This window comes from Rhinoderma darwinii, chromosome 2, assembly GCF_050947455.1.
Source record: "Rhinoderma darwinii isolate aRhiDar2 chromosome 2, aRhiDar2.hap1, whole genome shotgun sequence".
NCBI lineage: Eukaryota > Metazoa > Chordata > Amphibia > Anura > Rhinodermatidae > Rhinoderma > Rhinoderma darwinii.
The window spans coordinates 48,814,669-48,836,515 of record NC_134688.1 but is presented as its reverse complement, the minus strand read 5'-3'; positions in this window follow the sequence as shown (position 1 = coordinate 48,836,515).

Sequence of the window (21,847 nt, the reverse complement as noted above, 5' to 3'; positions counted from 1 at the left end):
CCATTCCTCTTCTACCTACAACAAATGACCTATTCTTTGCCCACAATATGGGAAAGAATGAGGGGCACAACACCAATTCGAACTGGAAACATTCTTTGTCTTAACGTGTGACAAACTTGTATGTATTCTGGACTATCAGGCTGTAATAAATGAATTTAACAACATGTGTGCAAGCCTTAAGTGCATGTACACATGGTGTTAAAAAAACAATCCGGCCTCCTCCTACCCCTTCAGCCGGCCATTCCATCTCCAGATTTGGTGCAGTTTTAGGAGTATTATTACACCAATATTTCCTAACATCTAGTTTAAAGATAGGATAGTACCTGCTGGCCCAGAATGTCCAACACTCCCGATCGCAAGTGCTGTCCATACCTTTCCTAAATGTGTTACTCCACAATCCAACATGTGTGTAGCGCGCCAAGTTCCTCTTCATCCCTTGGAGGCGGGTTCTTCTGGTACCAATATTAGTACACCATTCCTCTTCTACCTACAACAAATGACCTATTCTTTGCCCACAATATGGGAAAGAATGAGGGGCACAACACCAATTCGAACTGGAAAACATTCTTTGTCTTAACGTGTGACAAACTTGTATGTATTCTGGACTATCAGGCTATAAAAAATGAATTTAACAACATGTGTGCAAGCCTTCAGTACATGCACACATGGTGTTAAAAAAAATCCGGCCTCCTCCTACCCCTTCAGCCGGCCATTCCATCTCCAGAATTGGTGCATTTTTAGGAGTATTATTACACCATTATTTCGTAACATCTAGTTTAAAGATAGGATAGTACCGGCTGGCCCAGAATATCCAACGCTCCCGATCGCAAGTGCTGTCCATACCTTTCCTAAATGTGTTACTCCACAATCCAACATGTGTGTAGCGCGCCAAATTCCTCTTCATCGCTTGGAGGCGCGTTCTTCTGGTACCAATATTAGTACACCATTCCTCTTCTACCTAAAACAAATGACCCATTCTTTGCCCACAATATGGAAAAGAATGAGGGGCACAACGCCAATTCGAACTAGAAAACATTCATTGTCTTAACGTGTGACAAACTTGTATGTATTCTGGACTATCAGGCTGTAAAAAATTAATTTAACAACATGTGTGCAAGATTTAAGTGCATGCACACATGGTGTTAAAAAAAATCCGGCCTCCTCCTACCCCATCAGCCGACCATTCCATTTTCAGAATTGGTGCGTTTTTAGGAGTATTTTTTACACCAATATTTCCTAACATCTAGTTTAAAGATAGGATAGTACCTGCTGGCCCAGAATGTCCAACGCTCCCGATCGCAAGTGCTGTCCATACCTTTCCTAAATGTGTTACACCACGATCCAACATGTGTGTAGCGCGCCAAGTTCCTCTTCATCCCTTGGAGGCGCGTTCTTCTGGTACCAATATTAGTACACCATTCCTCTTCTACCTACAACAAATAACCCATTCTTTGCCCACAATATGGGAAAGAATGAGGGGCACCACGCCAATTCGAACTGGAAAACATTCTTTGTCTTAACGTGTGACAAACTTATATGTATTCTGGACTATCAGGCTATAAAAAATGAATTTAACAACATGTGTGCAAGCCTTCAGTGCATGCACACATGGTGTTAAAAAAAAATCCGGCCTCCTCCTACCCCTTCAGCCGGCCATTCCATCTCCAGATTTGGTGCAGTTTTAGGAGTATTATTACACCAATATTTCCTAACATCTAGTTTAAAGATAGGATAGTACCTGCTGGCCCAGAATGTCCAACGCTCCCGATCGCAAGTGCTGTCCATACCTTTCCTAAATGTGTTACTCCACGATCCAACAGGTGTGTAGCGCGCCAAGTTCCTCTTCATCCCTTGGAGGCGCGTTCTTCTGGTGCAAATATTAGTACACCATTCCTCTTCTACCTACAACAAATGACCTATTCTTTGCCCACAATATGGGAAAGAATGAGGGGCACAACGCCAATTCGAACTAGAAAACATTCATTGTCTTAACGTGTGACAAGCTTGTATGTATTCTGGACTATCAGGCTGTAAAAAATGAATTTAACAACATGTGTGCAAGACTTAAGTGCATGCACACATGGTGTTAAAAAAAAATCTGGCCTCCTCCTACCCCTTCAGCCGGCCATTCCATCTCCAGATTTGGTGCAGTTTTAGGAATATTTTTACACCAATATTTCCTAACATCTAGTTTAAAGATAGGATAGTACCTGCTGGCCCAGAATATCCAACGCTCCCGATCGCAAGTGCTGTCCATACCTTTCCTAAATGTGTTACTCCACAATCCAACATGTGTGTAGCGTGCCAAATTCCTCTTCATCCCTTGGAGGCGCGTTCTTCTGGTACCAATATTAGTACACCATTCCTCTTCTACCTACAACAAATGACCCATTCTTTGCCCACAATATGGAAAAGAATGAGGGGCACAACGCCAATTCGAACTAGAAAACATTCATTGTCTTAACGTGTGACAAACTTGTATGTATTCTGGACTATCAGGCTGTAAAAAATGAATTTAACAACATGTGTGCAAGACTTAAGTGCATGCACACATGGTGTTAAAAAAAAATCCGGCCTCCTCCTACCCCATCAGACGACCATTCCATTTTCAGAATTGGTGCGTTTTTAGGAGTATTTTTTACACCAATATTTCCTAACATCTAGTTTAAAGATAGGATAGTACCTGCTGGCCCAGAATGTCCAACGCTCCCGATCGCAAGTGCTGTCCATACATTTCCTAAATGTGTTACACCACGATCCAACATGTGTGTAGCGCGCCAAGTTCCTCTTCATCCCTTGGAGGCGTGTTCTTCTGGTACCAATATTGATAGACCATTCCTCTTCTACGTACAACAAATGACGCATTCTTTGCCCACAATATGGGAAAGAATGAGGGGCACAACGCCAATTCGAACTGGAAAACATTCTTTGTCTTAACGTGTGACAAACTTATATGTATTCTGGACTATCAGGCTATAAAAAATGAATTTAACAACATGTGTGCAAGCCTTCAGTGCATGCACACATGGTGTTAAAAAAAAATCCGGCCTCCTCCTACCCCTTCAGCCGGCCATTCCATCTCCAGATTTGGTGCAGTTTTAGGAGTATTATTACACCAATATTTCCTAACATCTAGTTTAAAGATAGGATAGTACCTGCTGGCCCAGAATGTCCAACGCTCCCGATCGCAAGTGCTGTCCATACCTTTCCTAAATGTGTTACTCCACGATCCAACAGGTGTGTAGCGCGCCAAGTTCCTCTTCATCCCTTGGAGGCGCGTTCTTCTGGTGCAAATATTAGTACACCATTCCTCTTCTACCTACAACAAATGACCTATTCTTTGCCCACAATATGGGAAAGAATGAGGGGCACAACGCCAATTCGAACTAGAAAACATTCATTGTCTTAACGTGTGACAAGCTTGTATGTATTCTGGACTATCAGGCTGTAAAAAATGAATTTAACAACATGTGTGCAAGACTTAAGTGCATGCACACATGGTGTTAAAAAAAAATCTGGCCTCCTCCTACCCCTTCAGCCGGCCATTCCATCTCCAGATTTGGTGCAGTTTTAGGAATATTATTACACCAATATTTCCTAACATCTAGTTTAAAGATAGGATAGTACCTGCTGGCCCAGAATATCCAACGCTCCCGATCGCAAGTGCTGTCCATACCTTTCCTAAATGTGTTACTCCACAATCCAACATGTGTGTAGCGTGCCAAATTCCTCTTCATCCCTTGGAGGCGCGTTCTTCTGGTACCAATATTAGTACACCATTCCTCTTCTACCTACAACAAATGACCCATTCTTTGCCCACAATATGGAAAAGAATGAGGGGCACAACGCCAATTCGAACTAGAAAACATTCATTGTCTTAACGTGTGACAAACTTGTATGTATTCTGGACTATCAGGCTGTAAAAAATGAATTTAACAACATGTGTGCAAGACTTAAGTGCATGCACACATGGTGTTAAAAAAAAATCCGGCCTCCTCCTACCCCATCAGACGACCATTCCATTTTCAGAATTGGTGCGTTTTTAGGAGTATTTTTTACACCAATATTTCCTAACATCTAGTTTAAAGATAGGATAGTACCTGCTGGCCCAGAATGTCCAACGCTCCCGATCGCAAGTGCTGTCCATACATTTCCTAAATGTGTTACACCACGATCCAACATGTGTGTAGCGCGCCAAGTTCCTCTTCATCCCTTGGAGGCGTGTTCTTCTGGTACCAATATTGATAGACCATTCCTCTTCTACGTACAACAAATGACGCATTCTTTGCCCACAATATGGGAAAGAATGAGGGGCACAACGCCAATTCGAACTGGAAAACATTCTTTGTCTTAACGTGTGACAAACTTATATGTATTCTGGACTATCAGGCTATAAAAAATGAATTTAACAACATGTGTGCAAGCCTTCAGTGCATGCACACATGGTGTTAAAAAAAAATCCGGCCTCCTCCTACCCCTTCAGCCGGCCATTCCATCTCCAGATTTGGTGCAGTTTTAGGAGTATTATTACACCAATATTTCCTAACATCTAGTTTAAAGATAGGATAGTACCTGCTGGCCCAGAATGTCCAACGCTCCCGATCGCAAGTGCTGTCCATACCTTTCCTAAATGTGTTACTCCACGATCCAACAGGTGTGTAGCGCGCCAAGTTCCTCTTCATCCCTTGGAGGCGCGTTCTTCTGGTGCAAATATTAGTACACCATTCCTCTTCTACCTACAACAAATGACCTATTCTTTGCCCACAATATGGGAAAGAATGAGGGGCACAACGCCAATTCGAACTAGAAAACATTCATTGTCTTAACGTGTGACAAGCTTGTATGTATTCTGGACTATCAGGCTGTAAAAAATGAATTTAACAACATGTGTGCAAGACTTAAGTGCATGCACACATGGTGTTAAAAAAAAATCCGGCCTCCTCCTACCCCTTCAGCCGGCCATTCCATCTCCAGATTTGGTGCAGTTTTAGGAATATTATTACACCAATATTTCCTAACATCTAGTTTAAAGATAGGATAGTACCTGCTGGCCCAGAATATCCAACGCTCCCGATCGCAAGTGCTGTCCATACCTTTCCTAAATGTGTTACTCCACAATCCAACATGTGTGTAGCGTGCCAAATTCCTCTTCATCCCTTGGAGGCGCGTTCTTCTGGTACCAATATTAGTACACCATTCCTCTTCTACCTACAACAAATGACCCATTCTTTGCCCACAATATGGAAAAGAATGAGGGGCACAACGCCAATTCGAACTAGAAAACATTCATTGTCTTAACGTGTGACAAACTTGTATGTATTCTGGACTATCAGGCTGTAAAAAATGAATTTAACAACATGTGTGCAAGACTTAAGTGCATGCACACATGGTGTTAAAAAAAAATCCGGCCTCCTCCTACCCCATCAGACGACCATTCTATTTTCAGAATTGGTGCGTTTTTAGGAGTATTTTTTACACCAATATTTCCTAACATCTAGTTTAAAGATAGGATAGTACCTGCTGGCCCAGAATGTCCAACGCTCCCGATCGCAAGTGCTGTCCATACCTTTCCTAAATGTGTTACACCACGATCCAACATGTGTGTAGCGCGCCAAGTTCCTCTTCATCCCTTGGAGGCGTGTTCTTCTGGTACCAATATTGATAGACCATTCCTCTTCTACGTACAACAAATGACCCATTCTTTGCCCACAATATGGGAAAGAATGAGGGGCACAACGCCAATTCGAACTGGAAAACATTCTTTGTCTTAACGTGTGACAAACTTATATGTATTCTGGACTATCAGGCTATAAAAAATGAATTTAACAACATGTGTGCAAGCCTTCAGTGCATGCACACATGGTGTTAAAAAAAAATCCGGCCTCCTCCTACCCCTTCAGCCGGCCATTCCATCTCCAGATTTGGTGCAGTTTTAGGAATATTATTACACCAATATTTCCTAACATCTAGTTTAAAGATAGGATAGTACCTGCTGGCCCAGAATGTCCAACGCTCCCGATCGCAAGTGCTGTCCATACCTTTCCTAAATGTGTTACTCGACGATCCAACAGGTGTGTAGCGCGCCAAGTTCCTATTCATCCCTTGGAGGCGCGTTCTTCTGGTACCAATATTAGTACACCATTCCTCTTCTACCTACAACAAATGACCCATTCTTTGCCCACAATATGGGAAAGAATGAGGGGCACAACGCCAATTCGAACTGGAAAACATTCTTTGTCTTAACGTGTGACAAACTTATATGTATTCTGGACTATCAGGCTATAAAAAATGAATTTAACAACATGTGTGCAAGCCTTCAGTGCATGCACACATGGTGTTAAAAAAAAATCCGGCCTCCTCCTACCCCTTCAGCCGGCCATTCCATCTCCAGATTTGGTGCAGTTTTAGGAATATTATTACACCAATATTTCCTAACATCTAGTTTAAAGATAGGATAGTACCTGCTGGCCCAGAATGTCCAACGCTCCCGATCGCAAGTGCTGTCCATACCTTTCCTAAATGTGTTACTCCACGATCCAACAGGTGTGTAGCGCGCCAAGTTCCTATTCATCCCTTGGAGGCGCGTTCTTCTGGTACCAATATTAGTACACCATTCCTCTTCTACATACAACAAATGACCCATTCTTTGCCCACAATATGGGAAAGAATGAGGGGCACAACGCCAATTCGAACTGGAAAACATTCTTTATCTTAACGTGTGACAAACTCGTATGTATTCTGGACTATCAGGCTGTAAAAAATGAATTTAACAACATGTGTGCAAGACTTAAGTGCATGCACACATGGTTTTTTAAAAAAAATCCGGCCTCCTCCTACCCGTTCAGCCGGCCATTCCATCTCCAGAATTGGTGCGTTTTTAGGAGTATTATTACACCAATATTTCCTAACATCTAGTTTAAAGATAGGATAGTACCTGCTGGCCCAGAATGTCCAACGCTCCCGATCGCAAGTGCTGTCCATACCTTTCCTAAATGTGTTACACCACGATCCAACATGTGTGTAGCGCGCCAAGTTCCTCTTCATCCCTTGGAGGCGTGTTCTTCTGGTACCAATATTAGTAGACCATTCCTCTTCTACCTACAACAAATGACCCATTCTTTGCCCACAATATGGGAAAGAATGAGGGGCACAACGCCAATTCGAACTGGAAAACATTCTTTGTCTTAACGTGTGACAAACTTATATGTATTCTGGACTATCAGGCTATAAAAAATGAATTTAACAACATGTGTGCAAGCCTTCAGTGCATGCACACATGGTGTTAAAAAAAAATCCGGCCTCCTCCTACCCCTTCAGCCGGCCATTCCATCTCCAGATTTGGTGCAGTTTTAGGAATATTATTACACCAATATTTCCTAACATCTAGTTTAAAGATAGGATAGTACCTGCTAGCCCAGAATGTCCAACGCTCCCGATCGCAAGTGCTGTCCATACCTTTCCTAAATGTGTTACTCCACGATCCAACAGGTGTGTAGCGCGCCAAGTTCCTATTCATCCCTTGGAGGCGCGTTCTTCTGGTACCAATATTAGTACACCATTCCTCTTCTACCTACAACAAATGACCCATTCTTTGCACACAATATGGGAAAGAATGAGGGGCACAACGCCAATTCGAACTGGAAAACATTCTTTATCTTAACGTGTGACAAACTCGTATGTATTCTGGACTATCAGGCTGTAAAAAATGAATTTAACAACATGTGTGCAAGACTTAAGTGCATGCACACATGGTGTTAAAAAAAATCCGGCCTCCTCCTACCCGTTCAGCCGGCCATTCCATCTCCAGAATTGGTGCGTTTTTAGGAGTATTATTACACCAATATTTCCTAACATCTAGTTTAAAGATAGGATAGTACCTGCTGGCCCAGAATGTCCAACGCTCCCGATCGCAAGTGCTGTCCATACCTTTCCTAAATGTGTTACTCCACGATCCAACAGGTGTGTAGCGCGCCAAGTTCCTATTCATCCCTTGGAGGCGCGTTCTTCTGGTACCAATATTAGTACACCATTCCTCTTCTACCTACAACAAATGACCCATTCTTTGCCCACAATATGGGAAAGAATGAGGGGCACAACGCCAATTCGAACTGGAAAACATTCTTTGTCTTAACGTGTGACAAACTCGTATGTATTCTGGACTATCAGGCTATAAAAAATGAATTTAACAACATGTGTGCAAGACTTAAGTGCATGCACACATGGTGTTAAAAAAAATCCGGCCTCCTCCTACCCCTTCAGCCGGCCATTCCATCTCCAGATTTGGTGCAGTTTTAGGAGTATTATTACACCAATATTTCCTAACATCTAGTTTAAAGATAGGATAGTACCTGCTGGCCCAGAATGTCCAACGCTCCCGATCGCAAGTGCTGTCCATACCTTTCCTAAATGTGTTACTCCACGATCCAACAGGTGTGTAGCGCGCCAAGTTCCTCTTCATCCCTTGGAGGCGTGTTCTTCTGGTGCAAATATTAGTACACCATTCCTCTTCTACCTACAACAAATGACCTATTCTTTGCCCACAATATGGGAAAGAATGAGGGGCACAACACCAATTCGAACTGGAAACATTCTTTGTCTTAACGTGTGACAAACTTGTATGTATTCTGGACTATCAGGCTATAAAAAATGAATTTAACAACATGTGTGCAAGCCTTCAGTGCTTGGACACATGGTGTTAAAAAAGATCCGGCCTCCTCCTACCCCTTCAGACGGCAATTCCATCTCCAGAATTGGTGCATTTTTAGTAGTATTATTACACCAATATTTCCTAACATCTAGTTTAAAGATAGGATAGTACCTGCTGGCCCAGAATATCCAACGCTCCCGATCGCAAGTGCTGTCCATACCTTTCCAAATTGTGTTACTCCACAATCCAACATGTGTGTAGCGCGCCAAGTTCCTCTTCATCCCTTGGAGGCGCGTTCTTCTGGTACCAATATTAGTACACCATTCCTCTTCTACCTACAACAAATAACCCATTCTTTGCCCACAATATGGAAAAGAATGAGGGGCACAACGCCAATTCGCACAGGAAAACATTCATTGTCTTAACGTGTGACAAACTTGTATGTATTTTGGACTATCAGGCTGTAATAAATGAATTTAACAACATGTGTGCAAGCCTTAAGTGCATGTACACATGGTGTTAAAAAAAAATCCGGCCTCCTCCTACCCCTTCAGCCGGCCATTCCATCTCCAGATTTGGTGCAGTTTTAGGAGTATTATTACACCAATATTTCCTAACATCTAGTTTAAAGATAGGATAGTACCTGCTGGCCCAGAATGTCCAACGCTCCCGATCGCAAGTGCTGTCCATACCTTTCCTAAATGTGTTACTCCACAATCCAACATGTGTGTAGCGCGCCAAGTTCCTCTTCATCCCTTGGAGGCGGGTTCTTCTGGTACCAATATTAGTACACCATTCCTCTTCTACCTACAAAAAATGACCTATTCTTTGCCCACAATATGGGAAAGAATGAGGGGCACAACACCAATTCGAACTGGAAAACATTCTTTGTCTTAACGTGTGACAAACTTGTATGTATTCTGGACTATCAGGCTATAAAAAATGAATTTAACAACATGTGTGCAAGCCTTCAGTACATGCACACATGGTGTTAAAAAAAATCCGGCCTCCTCCTACCCCTTCAGCCGGCCATTCCATCTCCAGAATTGGTGCATTTTTAGGAGTATTATTACACCATTATTTCGTAACATCTAGTTTAAAGATAGGATAGTACCGGCTGGCCCAGAATATCCAACGCTCCCGATCGCAAGTGCTGTCCATACCTTTCCTAAATGTGTTACTCCACAATCCAACATGTGTGTAGCGCGCCAAATTCCTCTTCATCGCTTGGAGGCGCGTTCTTCTGGTTCCAATATTAGTACACCATTCCTCTTCTACCTAAAACAAATGACCCATTCTTTGCCCACAATATGGAAAAGAATGAGGGGCACAACGCCAATTCGAACTAGAAAACATTCATTGTCTTAACGTGTGACAAACTTGTATGTATTCTGGACTATCAGGCTGTAAAAAATTAATTTAACAACATGTGTGCAAGACTTAAGTGCATGCACACATGGTGTTAAAAAAAATCCGGCCTCCTCCTACCCCATCAGCCGACCATTCCATTTTCAGAATTGGTGCGTTTTTAGGAGTATTTTTTACACCAATATTTCCTAACATCTAGTTTAAAGATAGGATAGTACCTGCTGGCCCAGAATGTCCAACGCTCCCGATCGCAAGTGCTGTCCATACCTTTCCTAAATGTGTTACACCACGATCCAACATGTGTGTAGCGCGCCAAGTTCCTCTTCATCCCTTGGAGGCGCGTTCTTCTGGTACCAATATTAGTACACCATTCCTCTTCTACCTACAACAAATGACCCATTCTTTGCCCACAATATGGGAAAGAATGAGGGGCACAACGCCAATTCGAACTGGAAAACATTCTTTATCTTAACGTGTGACAAACTCGTATGTATTCTGGACTATCAGGCTGTAAAAAATGAATTTAACAACATGTGTGCAAGACTTAAGTGCATGCACACATGGTGTTAAAAAAAATCCGGCCTCCTCCTACCCGTTCAGCCGGCCATTCCATCTCCAGAATTGGTGCGTTTTTAGGAGTATTATTACACCAATATTTCCTAACATCTAGTTTAAAGATAGGATAGTACCTGCTGGCCCAGAATGTCCAACACTCCCGATCACAAGTGCTGTCCATACCTTTCCTAAATGTGTTACTCCACAATCCAACATGTGTGTATCTCACCAAGTTCCTCTTCATCCCTTGGAGGCGCGTTCTTCTGGTACCAATATTAGTACACCATTCCTCTTCTACCTACAAAAAATGACCTATTCTTTGCCCACAATATGGGAAAGAATGAGGGGCACAACACCAATTCGAACTGGAAAACATTCTTTGTCTTAACGTGTGACAAACTTGTATGTATTCTGGACTATCAGGCTATAAAAAATGAATTTAACAACATGTGTGCAAGCCTTCAGTGCATGCACACATGGTGTTAAAAAAAATCCGGCCTCCTCCTACCCCTTCAGCCGGCCATTCCATCTCCAGAATTGGTGCATTTTTAGGAGTATTATTACACCATTATTTCGTAACGTCTAGTTTAAAGATAGGATAGTACCGGCTGGCCCAGAATGTCCAACGCTCCCGATCGCAAGTGCTGTCCATACCTTTCCTAAATGTGTTACTCCACAATCCAACATGTGTGTATCTCACCAAGTTCCTCTTCATCCCTTGGAGGCGCGTTCTTCTGGTACCAATATTAGTACACCATTCCTCTTCTACCTACAACAAATGACCCATTTTTTTGCCCACAATATGGAAAAGAATGAGGGGCACAACGCCAATTCGAACTAGAAAACATTCATTGTCTTAACGTGTGAAAAACTTGTATGTATTCTGAACTATCAGGCTGTAAAAAATGAATTTAACAACATGTGTGCAAGACTTAAGTGCATGCACACATGGTGTTAAAAAAAATCCGGCCTCCTCCTACCCCATCAGCCGGCCATTCCATTTTCAGAATTGGTCAGTTTTTAGGAGTATTTTTTACACCAATATTTCCTAACATCTAGTTTAAATATAGGATAGTACCTACTGGGCCAGAATGTCCAACGCTCCCGATCGCAAGTGCTGTCCATACCTTTCCTAAATGTGTTACTCCATGATCCAACATGTGTGTAGCGCGCCAAGTTCCTCTTCATCCCTTGGAGGCGCGTTCTACTGGTGCCAATATTAGTACACCATTTCTCTTCTACCTACAACAAATGACCCATTCTTTGCCCACAATATGGGAAAGAATGAGGGGCACAACGCCAATTCGAACTGGAAAACATTCTTTGTCTTAACGTGTGACAAACTTGTATGTATTCTGGACTATCAGGCTATAAAAAATGAATTTAACAACATGTGTGCAAGCCTTCAGTGCATGCACACATGGTGTTAAAAAAAATCCAGCCTCCTCCTACCCCTTCAGCCGGCCATTCCATCTCCAGATTTGGTGCAGTTTTAGGAGTATTATTACACCAATATTTCCTAACATCTAGTTTAAAGATAGGATAGTACCTGCTGGCCCAGAATGTCCAACGCTCCCGATCGCAAGTGCTGTCCATACATTTCCTAAATGTGTTACTCCACGATCCAACAGGTGTGTAGCGCGCCAAGTTCCTCTTCATCCCTTGGAGGCGCGTTCTTCTGGTGCCAATATTAGTACACCATTCCTCTTCTACCTACAACAAATGACCCATTCTTTGCCCACAATATTGGAAAGAATGAGGGGCACAATGCCAATTCGAACTGGAAAACATTCTTTGTCTTAACGAGTGACAAACTTGTATGTATTCTGGACTATCAGGCTATAAAAAATGAATTTAACAACATGTGTGCAAGCCTTCAGTGCATGCACACATGGTGTTAAAAAAAAATCCGGCCTCCTCCTACCCCTTCAGCCGGCTATTCCATCTGCAGAATTGGTGCATTTTTAGGAGTATTATTACACCAATATTTCCTAACATCTAGTTTAAAGATAGGATAGTACCTGCTGGTCCAGAATATCCAACGCTCCCGATCGCAAGTGCTGTCCATACCTTTCCAAAATGTGTTACTCCACAATCCAACATGTGTGTAGCTCGCCAAGTTCCTCTTTATCCCTTGGAGGCGCTTTCTTCTCGTACCAATATTAGTACACCATTCCTCTTCTACCTACAACAAATGACCCATTCTTTGCCCACAATATGGGAAAGAATGAGGGGCACAACTCCAATTCGAACTGGAAAACATTCTTTGTCTTTACGTGTGACAAACTTGTATGTATTCTGGACTATCAGGCTATAAAAAATGAATTTAACAACATGTGTGCAAGCATTCAGTGCATGCACACATGGTATTAAAAAAAATCCGGCCTGCTCCTACCCCTTCAGCCGGCCATTCCATCTCCAGAATTGGTGCATTTTTAGGAGTATTATTACACAAATATTTCCTAACATCTAGTTTAAAGATAGGATAGTACCTGCTGGCCCAGAATATCCAACGCTCCCGATCGCAAGTGCTGTCCATACCTTTCCTAAATGTGTTACTCCACGATCCAACATGTGTGTAGCGCGCCAAGTTCCTCTTCATCCCTTGGAGGCGCGTTCTTCTGGTACCAATATTAGTACACCATTCCTCTTCTACCTACAACAAATGACCCATTCTTTGCCCACAATATGGGAAAGAATGAGGGGCACAACGCCAATTCGAACTGGAAAACATTCTTTGTCTTAACGAGTGACAAACTTGTATGTATTCTGGACTATCAGGTTAAAAAAATGAATTTAACAACATGTGTGCAAGCCTTCAGTGCATGCACACATGGTGTTAAAAAAAAATCCGGCCTCCTCCTACCCATTCAGCCGGCCATTCCATCTCCAGAATTGGTGCATTTTTAGGAGTATTATTACACCAATATTTCCTAACATCTAGTTTAAAGATAGGATAGTACCTGCTGGCCCAGAATATCCAACGCTCTCGATCGCAAGTGCTGTCCATACCTTTCCAAAATGTGTTACTCCACAATCCAACATGTGTGTAGCTCGCCAAGTTCCTCTTTATCCCTTGGAGGCGCGTTCTTCTTGTACCAATATTAGTACACCATTCCTCTTCTACCTACAACAAATGACCCATTCTTTGCCCACAATATGTGAAAGAATGAGGGGCACAACTCCTATTCGAACTGGAAAACATTCTTTGTCTTAACGTGTGACAAACTTGTATGTATTCTGGACTATCAGGCTATAAAAAATGAATTTAACAACATGTGTGCAAGCATTCAGTGCATGCACACATGGTATTAAAAAAAATCCGGCCTCCTCCTACCCCTTCAGCCGGCCATTCCATCTCCAGAATTGGTGCATTTTTAGGAGTATTATTACACCAATATTTCCTAACATCTAGTTTAAAGATAGGATAGTACCTGCTGGCCCAGAATGTCCAACGCTCCCGATCGCAAGTGCTGTCCATACCTTTCCTAAATGTGTTACTCCAAGATCCAACAGGTGTGTAGCGCGCCAAGTTCCTCTTCATCCCTTGGAGGCGCGTTCTTCTGGTGCAAATATTAGTACACCATTCCTCTTCTACCTACAACAAATGACCTATTCTTTGCCCACAATATGGGAAAGAATGAGGGGCACAACGCCAATTCGAACTGGAAACATCCAAGTGTTACTCCAAGATCCAACAGGTGTGTAGCGCGCCAAGTTCCTCTTCATCCATTGGAGGCGCATTCTTCTGGTGCCAATATTAGTACACCATTCCTCTTCTACCTACAACAAATGACCTATTCTTTGCCCACAATATGGAAAAGAATAAGGGGCACAACGCCAATTCGAACTGGAAACATTCTTTGTCTTAACATGTGACAAACTTGTATGTATTCTGGACTATCAGGCTATAAAAAATGAATTTAACAACATGTGTGCAAGCCTTCAGTGCATGGACACATGGTGTTAAAAAAAATACGGCCTCCTCCTACCCATTCAGCCGGCCATTCCATCTCCAGAATTGGTGCATTTTTAGGAGTATTAGTACACCAATATTTCCTAACATCTAGTTTAAAGATAGGATAGTACCTGCTGGCCCAGAATGTCCAACGCTCCCGATCGCAAGTGCTGTCCATACCTTTCCTAAATGTGTTACTCCACGATCCAACAGGTGTGTAGCGCGCCAAATTCCTCTTCATCCCTTGGAGGCGCGTTCTTCTGGTGCCAATATTAGTACACCATTCCTCTTCTACCTACAACAAATGACCCATTCTTTGCCCACAATATGGGAAAGAATGAGGGGCACAACGCCAATTCGAACTGGAAAACATTCTTTGTCTTAACGTGTGACAAACTTGTATGTATTCTGGACTATCAGGCTATAAAAAATGAATTTAACAACATGTGTGCAAGCATTCAGTGCATGCACACATGGTTTTAAAAAAAATCCGGCCTCCTCCTACCCCTTCAGCCGGCCATTCCATCTCCAGAATTGGTGCATTTTTAGGAGTATTATTACACCAATATTTCCTAACATCTAGTTTAAAGATAGGATAGTACCTGCTGGCCCAGAATGTCCAACGCTCCCGATCGCAAGTGCTGTCCATACCTTTCCTAAATGTGTTACTCCACGATCATACAGGTGTGTAGCGCGCCAAGTACCTCTTCATCCCTTGGATGCGCGTTCTTCTGGTACCAATATTAGTACACTATTCCTCTTCTACCTACAACAAATGACCCATTCTTTGCCCACAATATGGGAAAGAATGAGGGGCACAAAGCCAATTCAAACTGGAAAACATTCTTTGTCTTAACGTGTGACAAACTTGTATGTATTCTGGAATATCAGGCTATAAAAAATGAATTTAACAACATGTGTGCAAGCCTTCAGTGCATGCATACATGGTGTTAAAAAAAATCCGGCCTCCTCCTACCCCTTCAGCCAGCCATTCCATCTCCAGCATTGGTGCATTTTTAGGAGTATTATTACACCAATATTTCCTAACATCTAGTTTAAAGATAGGATAGTACGTGCTGGCCCAGAATATCAAACGCTCCCGATCGCAAGTTCTGTCCATACCTTTCCAAAATGTGTTACTCCACAATCCAACATGTGTGTAGCGCGCCAAGTTCCTCTTCATCCCTTGGAGGCGCGTTCTTCTGGTACCAATATTAGTACACCATTCCTCTTCTACCTACTACAAATGACCCATTCCTTGCCCACAATATGGGAAAGAATGAGGGGCACAACGCCAATTCGAACTGGAAAACATTCTTTGTCTTAACATGTGACAAACTTGTATGTATTCTGGACTATCAGGCTATAAAAAATGAATTTAACAACATGTGTGCAAGCATTCAGTGCATGCACACATGGTTTTAAAAAAAATCCGGCCTCCTCCTACCCCTTCAGCCGGCCATTCCATCTCCAGAATTGGTGCATTTTTAGGAGTATTATTACACCAATATTTCCTAACATCTAGTTTAAAGATAGGATAGTACCTGCTGGCCCAGAATGTCCAACGCTCCCGATCGCAAGTGCTGTCCATACCTTTCCTAAATGTGTTACTCCACGATCATACAGGTGTGTAGCGCGCCAAGTACCTCTTCATCCCTTGGATGCGCGTTCTTCTGGTAACAATATTAGTACACCATTCCTCTTCTACCTACAACAAATGACCCATTCTTTGCCCACAATATGGGAAAGAATGAGGGGCACAACGCCAATTCGAACTGGAAAACATTCTTTGTCTTAACGAGTGACAAACTTGTATGTATTCTGGACTATCAGGTTAAAAAAATGAATTTAACAACATGTGTGCAAGCCTTCAGTGCATGCACACATGGTGTTAAAAAAAAATCCGGCCTCCTCCTACCCATTCAGCCGGCCATTCCATCTCCAGAATTGGTGCATTTTTAGGAGTATTATTACACCAATATTTCCTAACATCTAGTTTAAAGATAGGATAGTACCTGCTGGCCCAGAATATCCAACGCTCTCGATCGCAAGTGCTGTCCATACCTTTCCAAAATGTGTTACTCCACAATCCAACATGTGTGTAGCTCGCCAAGTTCCTCTTTATCCCTTGGAGGTGCGTTCTTCTTGTACCAATATTAGTACACCATTCCTCTTCTACCTACAACAAATGACCCATTCTTTGCCCACAATATGTGAAAGAATGAGGGGCACAACTCCTATTCGAACTGGAAAACATTCTTTGTCTTAACGTGTGACAAACTTGTATGTATTCTGGACTATCAGGCTATAAAAAATGAATTTAACAACATGTGTGCAAGCATTCAGTGCATGCACACATGGTATTAAAAAAAATCCGGCCTCCTCCTACCCCTTCAGCCGGCCATTCCATCTCCAGAATTGGTGCATTTTTAGGAGTATTATTACACCAATATTTCCTAACATCTAGTTTAAAGATAGGATAGTACCTGCTGGCCCAGAATGTCCAACGCTCCCGATCGCAAGTGCTGTCCATACCTTTCCTAAATGTGTTACTCCAAGATCCAACAGGTGTGTAGCGCGCCAAGTTCCTCTTCATCCCTTGGAGGAGCGTTCTTCTGGTGCAAATATTAGTACACCATTCCTCTTCTACCTACAACAAATGACCTATTCTTTGCCCACAATATGGGAAAGAATGAGGGGCACAACGCCAATTCGAACTGGAAACATCCAAGTGTTACTCCAAGATCCAACAGGTGTGTAGCGCGCCAAGTTCCTCTTCATCCATTGGAGGCGCATTCTTCTGGTGCCAATATTAGTACACCATTCCTCTTCTACCTACAACAAATGACCTATTCTTTGCCCACAATATGGAAAAGAATAAGGGGCACAACGCCAATTCGAACTGGAAACATTCTTTGTCTTAACATGTGACAAACTTGTATGTATTCTGGACTATCAGGCTATAAAAAATGAATTTAACAACATGTGTGCAAGCCTTCAGTGCATGGACACATGGTGTTAAAAAAAATCCGGCCTCCTCCTACCCATTCAGCCGGCCATTCCATCTCCAGAATTGGTGCATTTTTAGGAGTATTATTACACCAATATTTCCTAACATCTAGTTTAAAGATAGGATAGTACCTGCTGGCCCAGAATGTCCAACGCTCCCGATCGCAAGTGCTGTCCATACCTTTCCTAAATGTGTTACTCCACGATCCAACAGGTGTGTAGCGCGCCAAATTCCTCTTCATCCCTTGGAGGCGCGTTCTTCTGGTGCCAATATTAGTACACCATTCCTCTTCTACCTACAACAAATGACCCATTCTTTGCCCACAATATGGGAAAGAATGAGGGGCACAACGCCAATTCGAACTGGAAAACATTCTTTGTCTTAACGTGTGACAAACTTGTATGTATTCTGGACTATCAGGCTATAAAAAATGAATTTAACAACATGTGTGCAAGCATTCAGTGCATGCACACATGGTTTTAAAAAAAATCCGGCCTCCTCCTACCCCTTCAGCCGGCCATTCCATCTCCAGAATTGGTGCATTTTTAGGAGTATTATTACACCAATATTTCCTAACATCTAGTTTAAAGATAGGATAGTACCTGCTGGCCCAGAATGTCCAACGCTCCCGATCGCAAGTGCTGTCCATACCTTTCCTAAATGTGTTACTCCACGATCATACAGGTGTGTAGCGCGCCAAGTACCTCTTCATCCCTTGGATGCGCGTTCTTCTGGTACCAATATTAGTACACTATTCCTCTTCTACCTACAACAAATGACCCATTCTTTGCCCACAATATGGGAAAGAATGAGGGGCACAAAGCCAATTCAAACTGGAAAACATTCTTTGTCTTAACGTGTGACAAACTTGTATGTATTCTGGAATATCAGGCTATAAAAAATGAATTTAACAACATGTGTGCAAGCCTTCAGTGCATGCATACATGGTGTTAAAAAAAATCCGGCCTCCTCCTACCCCTTCAGCCAGCCATTCCATCTCCAGCATTGGTGCATTTTTAGGAGTATTATTACACCAATATTTCCTAACATCTAGTTTAAAGATAGGATAGTACGTGCTGGCCCAGAATATCAAACGCTCCCGATCGCAAGTTCTGTCCATACCTTTCCAAAATGTGTTACTCCACAATCCAACATGTGTGTAGCGCGCCAAGTTCCTCTTCATCCCTTGGAGGCGCGTACTTCTGGTACCAATATTAGTACACCATTCCTCTTCTACCTACAACAAATGACCCATTCCTTGCCCACAATATGGGAAAGAATGAGGGGCACAACGCCAATTCGAACTGGAAAACATTCTTTGTCTTAACATGTGACAAACTTGTATGTATTCTGGACTATCAGGCTATAAAAAATGAATTTAACAACATGTGTGCAAGCATTCAGTGCATGCACACATGGTTTTAAAAAAAATCCGGCCTCCTCCTACCCCTTCAGCCGGCCATTCCATCTCCAGAATTGGTGCATTTTTAGGAGTATTATTACACCAATATTTCCTAACATCTAGTTTAAAGATAGGATAGTACCTGCTGGCCCAGAATGTCCAACGCTCCCGATCGCAAGTGCTGTCCATACCTTTCCTAAATGTGTTACTCCACGATCATACAGGTGTGTAGCGCGCCAAGTACCTCTTCATCCCTTGGAGGCGCGTTCTTCTGGTACCAATATTAGTACACTATTCCTCTTCTACCTACAACAAATGACCCATTCTTTGCCCACAATATGGGAAAGAATGAGGGGCACAAAGCCAATTCAAACTGGAAAACATTCTTTGTCTTAACGTGTGACAAACTTGTATGTATTCTGGAATATCAGGCTATAAAAAATGAATTTAACAACATGTGTGCAAGCCTTCAGTGCATGCATACATGGTGTTAAAAAAAATCCGGCCTCCTCCTACCCCTTCAGCCGGCCATTCCATCTCCAGCATTGGTGCATTTTTAGGAGTATTATTACACCAATATTTCCTAACATCTAGTTTAAAGATAGGATAGTACGTGCTGGCCCAGAATATCAAACGTTCCCGATCGCAAGTTCTGTCCATACCTTTCCAAAATGTGTTACTCCACAATCCAACATGTGTGTAGCGCGCCAAGTTCCTCTTCATCCCTTGGAGGCGCGTTCTTCTGGTACCAATATTAGTACACCATTCCTCTTCTACCTACAACAAATGACCCATTCTTTGCCCACAATATGGAAAAGAATGAGGGGCACAACGCCAATTCGAACTGGAAAACATTAATTGTCTTAACGTGTGACAAACTTGTATGTATTCTGGACTATCAGGCTATAAAAAATGAATTTAACAACATGTGTGCAAGCATTCTGTTATGGCAGGAAGGAGGGGAAGGGAACAAGTGAGCCCTAATCTACCCACCGCCCTGTCCCTGCCTACTTGCAAGGACCCGCCCTAGGCGACGGGGTACAACTAGGCGGCGGTCCCTACGCTGACTAAGTACAAGGGAATACAAACAGGGAACAAGCAAGGGAAGGGGCAGTAGCCCACGGAACACCGTGAGGAAACCAGAGTGGTGAACGAGCCAGTCAGGACCAGGATGACACGAAGTACACGAACGCAGAGCAAGGAGCAGGAAGCAAGCCGGGGGCAGAGCGAAGCAGGATAAGCGGAAGCTGTAGCAAGGCTGAAGCAAGGCAGAAGCAGGCTGGAGCAAGGCAGTAGCAAGGCCAGGAAACCAGGAAGAATCACAAGCAATGAGGAAGAGAAAACGGCAGGTATAAATGGACAGGGGGCGGAGCTAACTCCGACTGACCACGCCGCGATAGGCTCTCCCACTCCTGAGCCTGCCACCCTGATTGGTGGGAGCCGGAGTCAGTCTAAGAGGTCCGGCCTCAGGTGTCGATTGATTAATCCTGGGAGTATCCACAGACGTAGTGCCTGGCAGATCCTTTACAGTACTCCCCCTTTTATGAGGGGCCACCGGACCCTTACTAAGAGGACCTGGTTTAGTGGGGAAGAGAAGGTGGAACCTCCTGACCAATACCCCAGCGTGAACATCTCGAGCAGGTACCCAAGTCCTCTCCTCCGGCCCGTATCCTCTCAAATGGACCAGGTACTGGAGGGAGCCCTGGATCATCCTACTGTCCACAATCTTGGCCACCTCGAATTCCACCCCCTCAGGGGTGAGAACGGGAACAGGAGATTTCCTCGAGGGGGACCAGGACGGGGAGCAGCGTTTAAGGAGGGAGGCATGAAAGACGTCGTGTATGCGAAAGGATTGGGGAAGCTCCAGACGGAAGGATACAGGGTTGAGGACTTCAATGACCTTATAAGGCCCAATAAATCGGGGAGCAAACTTCCTGGACAGGACCTTAAGGCGCAAGTTCCTAGACGACAACCACACCAGATCCCCGACGACAAACCGGGGGTTAGCAGAACGTCTTCTATCAGCCTGAATCTTTTGTACGCTCTGGGGCGCCTCTAGGTTCTTCTGAACCTGGGCCCAGACTGTGCACAGTTCCCGATGAACGTCCTCTACCTCGGGATTATTGGAACTACCAAGAGAAATGGAGGAGAACCGTATATTAAACCCGAAATTACAGAAAAACGGGGAGACCCCTGACGAGTTACTGACCCGGTTATTCAGGGAAAATTCGGCGAGGGGAATGAATGAGACCCAATCAAATTGACAGTCAGAGATGAAACACCTTAAATATTGTTCCAGGGATTGATTAGTCCTCTCCGTTTGGCCATTAGTTTCGGGATGGAAGGCGGAGGAGAAGGACAGATCAATCTCCAACTTTTTACAAAAGGCTCTCCAAAATAAAGAAACAAATTGTACCCCTCTGTCAGACACGATATTGACTGGGACCCCATGGAGACACAGAATGTGTTTAACAAACAAAGAAGCTATCGTCTTGGCGTTAGGTTGTTTCTTAAGGGGCACAAAGTGGCACATCTTGCTGAAGCGGTCTACTACCACCCACACCACCGACTTGCCTTGAGATGGAGGCAAATCGGTGATAAAATCCATGGAGATATGGGTCCAAGGTCTCTGGGGAATGGGCAAAGGACGTAGTAAGCCCGCAGGTCGGGACCTAGGGGTCTTGGACCTAGCACAAACCTCACAAGCGGCGACGTAAGCCCTAACGTCTTTAGGCAACCCAGGCCACCAATAGTTTCTGGTAATGAGGTGTTTGGTACCCAAGATGCCACTATGACCAGATAGTGCGGAGTCATGGTTTTCCCTAAGTACCCTTAGCCGGTATTGCAGGGGGACAAACGGCTTGTCCCCAGGGAGGTTCCCGGGAGCTGAACCTTGATCAGCCGCAA